General features: G+C 40.7%; 1 protein-coding gene across 9 annotated transcripts in view; it reads right to left on the bottom strand.

The window, feature by feature from the left end:
- Positions 1 to 4: 4 nt before the first annotated feature.
- The window catches only part of FOXA2 (forkhead box A2), a 46,448-nt gene continuing 33,725 nt past the window's right edge, over positions 5 to 12,727 (bottom strand). For 6 of the 9 annotated variants that reach the window (XR_013157008.1, XR_013157011.1, XR_013157007.1 and 3 more), the window contains one exon: positions 5 to 9,257. The gene's annotated coding sequence lies outside the window, so the exon portion shown is untranslated. The remainder of the gene's footprint in view (positions 9,258 to 12,727) is intronic. The other 3 variants (XR_013157010.1, XR_013157012.1, XR_013157013.1) reach the window with 3 other exon arrangements.

The following is a 12,727-nucleotide window of genomic DNA, read 5'->3' as shown; positions in this document are numbered from 1 at the left end:
CCAGTGGCTTACGGGGCATCTGTACTTGGAAGGCCCACAGATTAATGAGAACTCTCTTCCTTCTTCTGCACACCATTCCATCCCATTTCCGCCTGTCTCAAACAAGTCAGACACCTGGAAACCACCTGAGCCTATACCCTCTCCCTCACCTCTCTCAGACAACCACACCCCGAGTGCTGCCTCTTGAATGTCCCTCACCATTCTGCTCTTCTCTCCATTCTCTCTGACCTTTTCTTACTTCCCTCAGGATTCATTTGTTGCCAGGATTTCTGTACATCTCCTTACTGCTTCCCTTGCCTCCAGTGCAACTTCCTGCAATCTGCCATCCTCTCTGGTGCTCAAGTGCTTTCTCTAAGCTCAGATGATGTGATTCTGTCATACCTTTGCAAAAACCCTTTCCTGGATAACCATTACCTTAGAGATAACATCCACATTCCTTAGCTTGCAATCCAAGCCCATTTATCATCTGTCCCTGCTGCCCTAAGTCTCATCTTCCATCACCCCCTGCTTCACCCCGTGCTCTAGTCTAACTGGATTGTTTGCGTTCTGTAGATGATTATATAACTGGGCACTCACTGGGGGTGAGATGAATGTATTTTTTAAAGATGGTGACACCTGTGATGGAGAAAAATACAATTAGTCCTCATATTACAGGTGAGGCAACTGAGGTTTGGAGAGGCTGAGTTACTTTCCTAATATTCTTCAAAACCATGTTTGTGTGGTTCTGAAATCCACGCTCTTTGCTGCTGTGCTTTCAGAAGCTGGTTGATTCCTCAACTCAGACCCCCTTGAACAGCACATTTGCTCCTCCTGCAGTATGGCTGGTTCCTTCTGGTTCAGCTCAAGAGTCAGTCTCTCTAGAAAGCTTTGCTGTGGCCCCTAGACTGGCTCAGGGGCTTTCATGTGTACTCTTCTCTACCCTCACCAAACACACACATATATACAGGATAGCTCCTACACAAACACTAAGTCTTGCATTCAATGTCTACCTGCATGTCTATATTGGTTCAATTTCGAATTCTACTAGGCTGAGCTCCTTGAGTGATTGTTATCTCACTTTTATACTCACAATGCCTGATGCATGGTAGAAGCTCAGTTAATGAAATTTGAATTGATAAATAATAAATATCAAGAAAAATAGCTAGTATTTTTCAAGGATATATAAAACACCAGGCATGAGCTGGGCATTTGGCATGAATTATCTTTTTTTAATGCTCACAGTAAGAACATATTCTTATCTACATTATGTGGATGTGGAAACAAAAATTATGGAGTTTAAGAAACTCATTTAAGGTCCCACAGCTAGAAGGATACAGGACTGGGGTCTGAAACCAGTTTGACTAACATCGGTGTTTGAGTTCATAACACTAAACTTCATAGCAGTGCTTTATTGCTTCTTCAGAAATGATGGCCAATTATTCTCCTCCTTCATCTTCCTAGCCCTTCCCTAGGCCAAACCCACTAATATCATTCTAGTCCTTCTTTCTTTTGTCTTGTATTTATCATACTTTTTTCACTTGAAGACTCTACCATTTGTAAATGCATCCTTGACTTAACAATATCTTTTTAGGAAGAATCTACTTGGTAAATGTGCACAGCTTTGATCCATAATTCACGCCATATATGAAAATAAACTCCAAATGGGAAAATTTCTGCTCTTCAGAAGGTTCTGTGGAGAAATTAAAAAACAAAACAAAAAACTGGGAGACAATCTCTACAAAATATGTAGCAAATAAAATACTGACCCACACTATGGAAAGACCTCTGAAAATTCAATAATAAGAAAATAGACAACCCAATACAAAAATCTGGACAGACACTTAACAAAGACAAATGTTGTGAAAAGATGTCCAACATCATTTGTCATTAGGGGGGAAAATTAAAACCTATATTATACCCATATTAGAATGGTTTAAAAAAAATAGCCTGATGATATCAACACAGGAAACTGTTGTGGGAGTTCAAATTGGTACAGCAACTTTGGAAAACAGTTTGGAAGTTTTCTTAAAAGTTAAACATATACTTGCTATATGACCCAGCGTCTTACTCCTAAGAATATACCCAGGAGAAATTAAAAATATATTTATGCAAAAAAACATATTCACAATTACCAAAAACTGTAAACAACACAAATATCTTCCAATGTTGAATAGGTGAACATTCTGTGGTACATCTATGCATTGGAATACAATCCAACAATTTAAAGGAATGTACTAAGTTAGTATGATGCCCCAATAAATCCCAGAGTGATAAAGGCAGTGAATAAAGAAATATTTGCAAAGTCCCCTTGGAGGAATGGGGAGAAAGGAGGAAATATGCAATTCCCCTGTTTGAAGAATTTCTGATATTCTCACAGCAGTAGGGACAACCAAGCCAAATGGTTAAGCCATCAATCTTGGGGTTTGTCTCTATGAAACTTATTCCTACTACGCATAGGCTAAGCCTACTTAAAATTAGGCCTAAGAGTCACCCCCAGAGAACCTCTTTTGTTGCCCAGATGTGGCCTCTCTCTCTAAGCCTACTCAGTAGGTGAACTCACTGCCCTCCCTCCTACATGAGACATGACTCCCAGGGGTGTAAATCTCCCTGGCAACATGGGACAGAAAGCCAGGCATAAGCCAGGATCCAGCATCAAGGCACTGAGGAAGTCTTCTTGACCAAAGAGGGGGAAAGAGAAATGAGAGGAAATAAAGTTGCAGTGGCTGAGAGATTTCAAACAGAGTAGAGAGGTTATCCTGGAGGTTATTCTTACACATTTTATAGATATCCCTTTTTAGTTTATGGTGTATTGAATGGCTGGAGTGAAGTACCAGAAGCTGTGTTCCAATAGCCTAGATTTTTGAAGATGATTGTCTAAAGATATAACGTTTACAATGTGACTGTGTTATTGTGAAAATTTTGTGTCTGATGCTCCTTATACCCAAGGTATGGACAAATGAGTAAAAAATATGGATAGTAAATAAATAAATAATAGGGGAGACAAATGGTACAATAATTTGTGTAGAGGGAAACACCAGTGGTCAATGAAAAGGAGGGGTAAAGTGTACGATATGTATGCATTTTTTCTTTTTATTTCTTTTTCTGGAATGGTGCAAATGTTCTAAAAATGATCATGGTAATGACTACACAACTATGCGATGATATTGTGAGCCATTTATTGTATATCATGCATGGACTGCATGTGTGTGAAGAGTTCTCAATAAAAAAAAGAGAAGGAATGGACTACCAGTGCAGACAACAACAGGGATTAATTTCAAGTGCATTTTACTAAGCAAAAGAAGACTGACACTCAATCCAAGTAATTGCATTTATAGATATTCAGAAGAGGCAAAACTATAAGGTTAGAAAACAGATCAGTGATTGCCAGGGACCTCAGGGTAGGGAGGAGTTTGACTACAAAGGGGCACAGCTTTTTGGGAAGAGGAGCTGTTCTGTATCTCAGTTTTGGTGTTGGTTACACAACTGCATGCATTTCTCAAAACTTAAGTTATTGCACACTGAAAAGGGTGAACTTTTAGTGTATATGAAATGTACATCAATAAAAAATGTATTCCTATCTAGAGCTACTAATGGAAGGGAGGAAACAAGGTGACAGTTATGTGAACCTTTATCTACAAATAGGTAGATTTGCTGTTTACAATGATTCCACCTACTGATCAACTAGTTACTTTGACATAGATTCTAAGAGACATCTAAAGTTCAGAAACAATAAAAGGTGGGATAGAATCTCTTAGAATCAAGGAAATACACTATTTAGTTTTGTGATGCTCAATGCACATTTCATAATTAATTTTGTAAAGATTAGTTTATCAAGACCTTTTTAAATTTTGAGATTCAGTTTTAACCATCCCTTTCCACTCAGTTTCCCCAAAAGTTGGGTAAGCATTTCTTCTTATTAAATTGAACAGTTCCAGTATCTTGGAAGCAGAGACTTGCATCTAGGTTAGCATCTATCCAGTCATCTTTCTCCTTCATAAATTTTCCAATTAATGGAGAAGAAAATGCAGCATTTGGGCTTCCATTTCTCAAAGTGGACAACAGATGGAGGTCCTCCCTCATAGTCGAATAACCCCAAACCTCTAGTTTAAACCCAACCTAGCTGTGGAATTTTGTTTGTGCAAAATTCCCTGGCCTCCTCTTCTCCACCCTATATGAAACAAAGAATAGAGAGGGCCCCAAGAATTCAAGTCAAAAGCATAATTGGTGAGCTCAGAAATGTTTGCTTTACTTCATTCTACCAAGAAAAACATTCACATCCAATAGTTCATCTATTGAGACTGAAACACCATCAACTTGGGAAATAATTTTCAGGGAATTATACCATGAGAAGGCCCTTCCCTTTGAAGGGCATGACTGCAGTCATTGTCCTTTGTGATTGAAATCAATATCAGTAAGGGCTGATGAACATCATATGTCCCAGATGTGATGCCTGAGAAGGACATGACATCACCTAGGTTGTTTTCCAGCTGGAGGATGCACAACCTGAATCTAATTGTGAGGAAGCATCAGACGAACAGAAAATAAAGAAACTGTGTTTTTAAAATGTTTGCATTCCTCAGAGCTGTCAATGTCATTGATGAGGATGGAATTATGTTGCGCAGTTGGGCAAGTCCTTGGTCTTGGCCCACATTCTGGTGGATGTGGACGCACTGTAAATAAGTTCTCTTCAGGATGTTACTTCTGTTAAAGTGTGGCCCAATTGAACCAGGTTGGGCTTTAGTCCAGATTACTAGAGTCCTTTATTTTCATTATTATAAGCAGAATTAAAGTCAGAAGGAGAGCAAGCCATGGGGAGCAACCAGAAGCCAGAAGTCAACAAAACCCAGAAAAGAAAGGGGAAGATGTAGCCATGTCATCACCATATGACAGAAAAGCCAAGGAACCCCAAAGATTGCCAGTCAGTCAGAAGATACCAACCCCGGAAGGAAACAAACCTTCTAGGCTTTAAAACAGGGAGCTAACAAATTATGTTGTTAAGCCAATGAATACCATTGCATGATAGTTATTTTAGTAACTAGGAAACTAAAATAGTCATAAAATACAAAGAAAGGTTGTAGAAATATCCCAGCTTAAAGAAGACTAAAGGCCACGACTATTTGGACTGAAGGAAAAAATTACTAAATAGAACATTTTTAATTATTAATAAAATCAGAATACTGAAGGTAGATTAGAAAAATACTGTGTTAATGTTAAATCTACTGTAACTGACAATTGGGCCATGGTTATATAAGAATATCCCTACTCTTAAGAAATATACAATGAAATATTTAAGAATAAATGGCCATGACATGTCCAACTTACTCACTAATAGTTCAGGAAAGAAATATTTCTTGAAATTCTTCCTATTATTATAGAAATTAATTTAATATAGTTATTATATTATTATTATTGAAATTATTCCCAAGTAAAAGTCTGTCTTAAATGTAGCCCTTTAAGATATGTCATTTTACAGCATCAAACAGAAAACTTACATTAAACACTGTGCTTATTGTTTAATTGCAAAAGGTGGGGAGAAGGACGGATGGAAAATGTGGTTTTCCAAGCCCTGATAAAACCCTCTATAGACTGGATCCTTATGAAAATGTCAGTTCTAAATATCATTTGACAGGTGTTTTTCCCAGGCTTTTTACTGGGCTGGGTTTCAGGTGGAATTTCTCCTTCAACATCTTCTGTGGTGTGGAGAGGCCCCTGTAGACACAAGCCTGCCAATCATTTACAACACAGCACTCTCCATTTTCCCCAAAACCCTGCGAAGAAGGACCAAATATTTACCAGGTCCATATTAACATTTTGCCTTTTCCATTGTTTGATTTGGCCAGGTAGTTTTTGTTAAAGTCAGGGATCCTGTCAGTAGTTGATCCAGGCTGTCCCAAGACTTCTTTTTTTCTTGTAGTCACATTACTTCTCACTAATACTGAGGGAGAAATGAAGGGGATGCATAGATTATAAGAAGAAAAAGGAAATTTATCCCAGTCCCTTGCTTTCATCATAGATTTGTGGTCCTAGTAGATGTGCTATCAACACAGGAAGAGGAAGATATTTGCTCAAACTAAGTTTGGGGGCATGGATAAGATTTCCTTCTTATAAAGATCCCTAAATCTTAGAGAACTAACACAATAAAAATGTAATTATCATGCTCAAAATGGTCAGTGTGGGTTGGGTGGCTCTCCTGCAAGTGATGCCTCAGGAAAAGAAGCTCCTGGCCTCTTATGTCATTGTCATATTAAATATGAATCCTCCCCAGTTGCCACTACATAAGAAGAAAGACTGTGTGATGCATGGGACTTATATTTAGGCCTAGAAGTGGCTCACATCACTTTAAGGGACATTATCCAATATCACATTGACACTCCTCTATCAGGAAGTGCAGTCCGCATTACCTCCCCTTGAACCTGGGTGGACCTTTGTAATTACTTCTACCAGGAGAACATGGTGGAAGTGATACTGAATGACCTCCAAGACTATGTTCTAAAAGGCAATATGGTGGGCTCCCTCTCCCTCTCCCTCTCCCTATCTCTCTCCCCAGCTGTCATGTTAGGAGGAAGCCTAGGCCACACGGGGAGGACACATGTGTATGTTACAGCCAACAGCTTCATCTCTCCCCAAGCCATCCGGCAGGATCAATTGCTAGATGTGTGACTCAGCTTTCACCCTGCAAGTCTTCCAGTGAAGTTCCAGACAGAGGGAGCAGAAACAAGCCATCCTGCTGTACTCTGTCTGAATTCCTGACCTGCAAAAACCCTCAGAAATAATAAATTATTATTATTGTTTTCAGCCATAAGTTCTGGGGCAATTTGTTATGCAGCAATAGCTAACTAATGCCATGAGCATTTTGCTAGTCTCTCCCATAATTCTCTAACATGAGGATTCTCAGACTCCTGACTAGGAGAAAAATCACCACAATCACTATTACCATCACCATCAGCCACAACCATTGTATCCATGCAGACCTCAGCAAGAAACACAGGAGAGCTTTTTAAAGACAATTAGGGCAGGGTTAAAAGATTTATTAGTGACACACCATGGGAGTGTTAACGACATGGAGCCCTTACAACCCTAGTCCAGAATGGGCAAGGTGGGAAGGGGTTAATAGAAACTGACAGAAATTCTAATTATAGGAAAGGGATTTGCTGACAAGAGCAATAGCCTTCAAAATGCAGCTACTGTCAAATTGAGAATCAGAAAGGAGAAAGCGAGGGGGATAAATATACCCAAACTCGCTCTCCTCACATTCTTTGATGGTCTGCTGGTGGTTCCTACTAGCCAAACCCAACAAGAAACCACAGGACAGAGTAGTCTGGTTAACACCCCTGCAAACGCGCATACTTCTTCTGGATTTACAAAATAATTCCTCAAGCTTTCTTCTACAGTATCCTCCAAAGCCCACCTTGTGGTCCAATGCTGCAAGCATCTTAGAATGCCTATTCTATCCAATGTCCTAGGCTAGAAACAAAAGAAGGAGAATAAAATTCTCAGATAGAGATGGTAAATACCATAATAAAGATAGAAAGAGTTAAGAGGGTTTGATCAAAAAAGACTGGTGGAGGTCGTATTCAAGGCTGGCCATGGGTGAGGTGTAGGATCTTGTACGTATATTTGGAAGCAAGAGCCTTCCCATGCCCAGGGACCCATATGACCAACAGGTTTAGAGGTGGGGGGAAAGTATCCGTTCAGAGAACAGGATGTACTTCAGTTTTGCTGGAGCATGCATCTTACAGAGATAAGTTCTAAGTTGTGAAGTTGAGAAAATATAATTTTAATCAATCTTGAAAGCCAAGATAAGACATTTGTACTCAGCACATTGGGTAACGGGGAGCCACTGATGGTATATCAAGAATTCCAGTGTACAGCAGTGAGTAGAGTCGACAGAGTGAGCACAGACATGAGGTGGAGAAATTACTAATGAGGCTATTGCTCTAGCTTTGGTAATAAGAATCTTCTCTACGGCTGTGGAAGCAAAAACAAAATAAAAGAGTGTGGCAATGTGTTGTGAACGTGAGAATTGAGAAGAGTACCAAATGGTTTCTCTTACAACCAGGCATCTCTAGGCACAAGAGATGCCATGCAATCAACATTCAAAAGTACTTATTGAGTGCCTACTGTATGCCTGGCACTGTACCTTCCACCCAGGTTCTGTAATAGAGGGTGGTTCCCTTAATATAAATAGGGAACTCAGGACTGATAGCGCAAGTTTTCCTCTGCTTGAAATGTTCTCCCTGTCCTCACCCTTGCCTAGAAAACTTCTATTAATTCTTCAAAACCACCCAACTCCTCAACAATTTGAATATTTGTCCCTTATTCTCCCACTGCACTTGACTCCTTCTTCTGGAAACTCCCTTCACAGAGAACTAGAATTTCAATAGTTAGGGAAAGTTTTTATAAAGATGATAGCTTGGGGAAGTTCCCTTGGAAGATTGGTTGAAGACAGCAGGTTGCTATTAAGTAAAAATCCATCACATGGCAAAAATACATTATTGTTAAAACTCATAATTTCCTTTGGACCTTTGGAAACATAGAAGAACCACCACCGCCCACACCCTCAGCCTCGCTCCTGCACCACAGCCTTGGGCAACCTGGTCGACCCTTGTCCTTGTCCTTTAGTCCTCATTTATGGGACTAGAGCAGCAGTGCATGTGGTTCCAGGGCATTAGGGGATTTAGCATGGCCTTTGGGGTCAAGCTGACTTAAGTTGGAATCGAGGCTTTTCCACTTAAACCACAAAACCTTGGAGAATGATATTCAACTTTTCAGAGCCTCAGCTTTCTTACCTGTTAAAGAGAAAGAGGAAAGCCTGGCTCTTGGATTACTGGAAGATTAAATGCTACAACAAGTCTAAAGCTCCTGGCCTCTTGCAGGCACTTAATAAATAGTGTGCTTTTATTCAGGTCAAATAACATTCATATGAATAGCAAGGGCACCCTTGAAGCTGAAAATGACTCCTAGAACAATAGCCCTCAAGATGCTGGGTGGACGTGACAGAAAGGAGGGTCAGTCTCACCCTTGGGGGAAGGAAGAGCCCATGTTGGTGGGTGCATCTGGGACAAGTTCAACACCAGCTGGGATGGTACCCTCGCCTGCAAAGATTCAGCTCTGACCCAGCTGGACTGTCATGCTACCCACCGGGGATAAAAATATACTCAATGCACAAATTCCATCCACTCAATAATTAGCAAAAATGTATCAAGTACTCACGTGTGGCAGGCACTTTTACAACAGTGAACAACAGAGAAACCTCCTGCCCTCGGGAAGCACCCATCCTAATGAGAAGAGACAAGTGATAAGCACATACCAAGCCAACTAGCAGAGAGTTCCGAGTGCTTTGTGAACAAGGAAGCAGGGAAGGGGCAGGGAGAGTGGAGGCTGCTGTGCGCTCAGCCCTCAGCAGGCTCAGAGACCAGTGACCTGCATCCTTATGGGCTGCCACCACCATTGTAAAGACCCAAGGCCCATCCAGCTTCTTTCTTAGTCATGACCGGGTGCCAACTTGACAATCACAAATACTTTCCCCAAAACATGCAATTTTCTTCCTGAGGAAAATGTGTCTATTGCTGGGGTGGAGCACAAATAAATACTAACGAAATAAGCAACTCAGCTACTTGGTGTCAAGGTGAGCCTCCAGAGAGGCCCACCTCCCAGGACAACAATACGCCCCAGCCTGGGCAACCACCAATGGAAGGAACTTAGCAAGTTCCTGGACTGCAGGAGCAAAGGAACTGACATGAGCACCCAAAAGAGATGATGGGAGGTATGAGATGTGAAGCTCCAGAAAGGAGGGAAGCGGGAAGCCGAATGGTCCATGGTTCAGCCAGAAGAATGATCTCCTGTGCACTTGCGTCTTCCATTCTTGGTCTTACAGCTTTCAGCAGAGATGTTGCTGTTGTCACTTCCTGAAGACCCTCTCTGAGGGAGCACCCAAGACCAAGCACCCCAGGATGCCCTCAGGACAACTGAAAAGGCTCTGCTTGATTTCCCTGGCCCCAAACTGGTCCCTTGAATCCATTCTTCACACAGAATTATCTGGAAAGTACAGCTGAACTCATTGTTCCCTAGATTCCACCTTCTGCTGACATAACCAATGCCTACCCTAATGCCTTCCTTGGGGTGCCAAGTTTTGGTTCAGTGCTCTGAGACCTTTCCTCAATCTTGACACTCACTTTACAAAGTAGTGGGAAGCTGGGCTCTCTAATGCAACTTTAGGGAAGCCACTTATATGGTCCACGCTTAACTCTCCTCTTCTGTGAAATGGAAATGATTCTTCAGAGCTTTTCTGAAGGTTAAATGAAATAGCATGTGAAACATTCAGCACAATGCCGGAAACATAGCCAGTGCCATTAAGTGTTGCTTGTTGCTATTGAATTGCTTGGGATTCTTGTTTTTTGATACTGTCTCATGCCCCTGAACCAAGGACTGCACCCCCGATCACTCTTCACCTGGCTGAGATTTACCCTTTAAAACTCAACTGGATGGACAGACAGATGGACAGACGGATGGATGGACGGATGGATGGATGCATGGATAGGTGTATGGCTGGATGGGTGGATGGATGCATGGATGGATGGAATGATATGGCAAATGTGGTAAAATGTTAAAAGTTGGTATATGTGGTTATCTGGGCGGTTGGTATACTGGAATTCTCTGTATGGGTTTTGTATAATTTTTGCAACTGTCCAGTAAGTTTGAAACTATTTCAAAGTTAAAAGTTAAAAAAAAAAAAAACAAAAAACAATAGCAAGCTTCGCAGACCCTCCAGCTTGAGCTGAAGTTCCCCTCTTTGGTTCTCTTAGGCATCCAATGACCCTCTATCAAAGCACATTTCATTTTACAATTAAGACTATCTGGGTGCTTATCTGAACCTCACCCGAAACTATAAACTCCAAAAAGTGAGGATATGTGTCTTTCCCATCTTGGTTTCTCCGTCACTGAACAAATTGACTTGCCCCAAGAGGCTGAGGGCGAAAGATGGTAAATAGGAGATAAATTTAGATGGTAGGTAAATTAGTAATATAAAGAGGAAGAAAAAGAAAAGTAATAAACAATCATAGGTCACTAGAGGAGAGAAAGGGGGAGAGAGAAAGAAAGTAATGGAACTACTAATCTGTTTCTCATATACTCCCACCCTCGGCCTTGTTAATGAAATATAATATACAATATGTAGAGAGAGAAATACTAAAATGTGTATTTCCACTTTGTTCCAGACAAATCATATTATCTCTTTGGCAACAACATTTCAATAAATACAAAATTAACTTAAAACACACATCAAGATTTCTTTTGTCCATGAACAAGTGTATGTTGTATATTTACAGCTTTTTAACAATATCAGCTCTTATTTATTGAACACTTAGCATGTACGTGATGCTAAGGGCTTCATCTTTTTAATTCAGTTGATTGTTCCAACAAACTTGAGAGAGAAGTATTGAGATACTCATTTTATTTTTTGATATGGTTCAGAGATATTAAGGAAATGTCCAAGATCAAACAGCACAGCAAGAATTTGAAATGTAGGTTTTTTCCCTCTTTCCTCTTTTCCAAAAGATGTTATACTTCCCCACTGATTGCACACATTCCAAGGGAATGTGGAAAAACAAAGAGCTGATTCACTTTTTCAGGCTTAACCATGTCTTCCCTGAATCAGAAACTCTTCAGGGAATATTGTCTTCACCCTTGAATTTCCCAGATCATTTCCCAGATCATAACACTGTTGCTGACACAAAGTAGGTGTCCAAATATGTTTGTTAACTGAAAACAAACATTGTGGTAGTGAAATATCTGTCTTGATGACTAAAACATGTAAAAGTAAATGTAAAAATAATCTTTCAGAGCAGATTTGAAAAGGGAAAAGGCAACTTAGATGAGATATGCTAGAGACATAGAGGGCAGAAGGGCTCAGACGAGAGCAGTGAACCAGGCCTGGTCCCAGCACCCTCTGTGGATCCCACATACACTCCAGGTTGCCCAGGCCAGTGAAGGAGCTCAGAAAGTTACAGACCTTGCAAACCCGAATGGGCCCCAGTTGGTGACACACACATCAACAAAGAAATGCAAGCACATGATCTAAGCACGCTTACTGGGGAAAAATATGACAGAGAATTTGAAACTGGGCATTTCCCAGAAAATCTGCTGAGTGAGGTATGCGCACACAAACTCCTTAATATCCATGATTAAGAGGAAGGGGATTTGTTTTAGGATTGGGAACGGGTCAAGAACTCAAAAGATTCATTTCCTCACCAATCTTTATTAAACACTTATTGTGTATTCAACACTGCACTGAAGGCTGAGGACCCTCAAGTAAATGAGCCAGCTCCTACCCTAAAACTGTATGTTCTAGTATGAAAGGGAAGACCTAAAGATGACATTTCAAAGGTATATAAACACCTGCTCCTTTGGCCCAGGCATAGTGCCAAGATTTTCTCAGGTTGGATGAGCATCTATGTTGGGTTCATCTTCATTTTGAAACAGGCAAGAAAAGATACACACTGGTTTAAGGTCATGCACCTTAGAAGAGTCACAAGTTCAGAGAATTCTCCCCACAACAAGGTAAACTAAACTAAGGTAACACTATAACATGAGATAATAGGGGTCCCATCTTTGACCTCCAGAAATCACAGTCTTGAAACGTAGGCAGGACTCGGGTAAACCATCCGGAGGCAGGAACTGGAAGATTCAGAACATACTGGGAAGGTATCGCTAGTGAAGAGGTCAGTGTGGGGTCTTAGTGGTCAAAAAT

This window comes from Tamandua tetradactyla, chromosome 1 (assembly GCF_023851605.1).
Source record: "Tamandua tetradactyla isolate mTamTet1 chromosome 1, mTamTet1.pri, whole genome shotgun sequence".
Classification (NCBI taxonomy): Eukaryota; Metazoa; Chordata; class Mammalia; order Pilosa; family Myrmecophagidae; genus Tamandua; species Tamandua tetradactyla.
The sequence above is the reverse complement of the archived record's forward strand: the minus strand, read 5'-3'. Positions and strand labels throughout refer to the sequence as shown.